The sequence below is a fragment of the Pediculus humanus genome, genomic scaffold (assembly GCF_000006295.1).
Source record: "Pediculus humanus corporis 1103172107617 genomic scaffold, whole genome shotgun sequence".
In the NCBI taxonomy this organism is placed as follows: domain Eukaryota; kingdom Metazoa; phylum Arthropoda; class Insecta; order Psocodea; family Pediculidae; genus Pediculus; species Pediculus humanus.
The window spans coordinates 547,059-549,896 of NW_002987231.1; positions in this window are offsets into that span (position 1 = coordinate 547,059).

Here is a 2,838-nt window from a genome sequence, read left to right on the forward strand (position 1 = left end):
AAAATTATTAAGTCCGATCACGGCAGTCTTAGGTTTGTTAGATAGAAAACAATGCCACATAGTCGTATTCCTGCCAACGAACGATTTTCAATGTTTGCCTCCTTTTTTTTTTTTTCTTCTTTCTTCTATGCTTCACTTCAATTCACCTCTCTCTCTCTCTCTCTCTTTTTAACATTCACCTTCCCCCTCTCGTACCCTCCTTGTCTTATTCATTCAACATTAATGGTTTTGAAGTGTATTAAAATCAAAAAAAAAAAAAAAAAATGTCTCCGTTTTCAATACTGATTAAAAGCTTCGTGTTATTTCAAAGCTAAAAATATATATATGTAGTAATCCTCCTTGCATTCGAGTCCAGAAATAAAATTTTTTTTTTTTTTTTGTTTTAAATTCTTTTTTTTTTTTATTTAGATTCTCAATTTACGCTTGTTTCTCCATCTTCTTTTTCCGCTTTACGGAACCGCATTAAAATAAAATGTTGGTTTACTCAAAGGAAATCTCTTTTATACCCCCCCATCCTATCATATACGTATAATAATTAAATTTAATAATGATGATGATAATTTTTTTTGGGTAAATTTGTGTTGTGCCTCAAGGTTGTACCTCGGCTTATAACAAACACAACCGGTGGGCGGATACATGACTTCTTACAAATTTTTTAATCACCTTATTTGACTAAGTAAAAGAGGCGTTAAAATCATTTTTTGCTCGAGTAGAATTCGAACAAAAAAAAAAAAAAAAAATGTTTCGATAATTACACGTTAAATTATTTTTTTTTTTTTACAATGCACAGGGATTGTAAAATCAGCGAGTTTTTGTAGAAATTTTGATCGAATGTTTAATGCAACTAAAAACAAAGATTAAATGACATTTTGATTGCTGACTCGTCTCGACAAATATTTACCGCCATTTAATTTTAATTCGACGTAAATTTTTTTAAGGAATTCAAAAGTAGAAATTTATGTAGGAAATTGACAATAATATTACGTTACAGTGCAATGACACACACGCACACACACACACAAAATGTAATAAATAATTTATGAGTGAATATGTCGGAAAAAACGTTTTAAGAGTATTGCCATTGCCTGTGGAATACTACATGTATTAAATTTTTGTTTTGTTTTGATTCTGGAATCACACACCTTTTTTGTTTATGTTTGTTGTTGTTGTTGTTGTACATCTTCGTCAAAGATGGAGAGAATTAAAAAAAACAAACGAATTTTTCTTTTGTGATGTATTGGAAAAAAAGGAAATTTTGATGTTTCTTGACAAGTGAAAGCGATGATGAATTTTTAATTAAATTCTGTTGGCCTTATTAAAAAAATGGATCGATGGATCGATATTTTATATCGAAAATTAAAATCGTAGACAGTTGTTAGTTAAAAAAGGTTTTTTTTTTTTAATTTCGTTCCAGAAAAAGGTTAGAAAATTTTAAATAAAAGTGTAACTATTACTAAAAAGGGGTTTTCCCTTTTTCGGTTGAAAATTTGACATTTTAGGTCTTTTGATAAAGAAAACGGGGTGAGGGAGGGGGAGGAGGAGGGGGATGAATTCTCTTACTGTGAAAATGAAAATTTCAGGAATATATATATATATATTCGCATTTGAATAATTAATGAATAAATTTTTATTTCCAGATCCTCTTTACAAAAAAAAGTGGTTGACCTTTTGTCGTGTAGATAGATAGTAAAAGTTTTTTTTTTTTTTTTTTTTTTTTGTATTCAATGAAAAGGTGGCTGTTTGAGTAACATTTTGAAAAATAGGTTTTGTTTTTTTTCAAACGCCACACAACCCGTCCATTTTTTTTCTCTTTTTGTAACTCGAAAAACTTTTTGTTTCGTTTTTATTTGTGTCGGTATGTAAATTGAACTTTTGAGTTCAGGCGTTTTTGTTGTTGGCCTACTTAAAAAAAAAAAAAATTATTGTCGAAGCCTATATGTGTTAGATTTATAATAATCCATTATTTAACATATTTTGCTTTGGTTTTATTATTATTATTATTATTATTATTAATATTGCGTTGTTTTGGGTGCGTCAAAGTCATGACCTGGCCATTAGCAATTGTTTAAAAATGCCTAAAAAAAATTTTTTTTTCAACTACGACAGCGACATACTTTCGTAATAAATAATAACTTGATGATTTTCGCCTAAAAAAATTTTATATGAACAAGAAGTAAATTCGAGTTTTTTTTTGTACCTGCATCATTAAATAATTTATGACGTTATTGTTATTTCCCAATAATCACAAATAATTAAAAGAATAATGATAATGATGATAATAGTGAAAAAGCGGGTTATTCGAAAGTCATTTCGATTTCGAAAATTTTTTTTTTTTTTATAAATCATAAAGTTTCCCAAATTCGATCGATTGAAATACAAACACAAACGCGAATTGTTTTTAAAAAAAAAAAATTCTTTTCTAAATGAAAAAGATGAAGAGGGAATCAAAGAATTTTATTTAAATAATCATTTGTAGTCTCATCATCATCATCATCATCATCATCATCATCATCATCATGTTTTTTTCATTCATGGTTAGGCTATCAATTAAATTTTTTTTTTTCATTCGGAATTTTAACTTTAAAAGAAAAAATTTAATGTTAAATAATTTTGGAAAGATCAAGCATAATAATAATAATAATAATAATAACACAAACATTTTTGTCAACAACAACAACAACAACAACTTTTCGAATTTTCATTTGTTACATAAAGTCTTGAGAAAATGTTTTTTTTTTTTTTTTAAATAAGAAGAAAAGTAATGATAATAATAATAATAGGATGTTCGTTTTTAACGGTTTTTATTATTATTTGCGCATATTATATTATATTTTATGA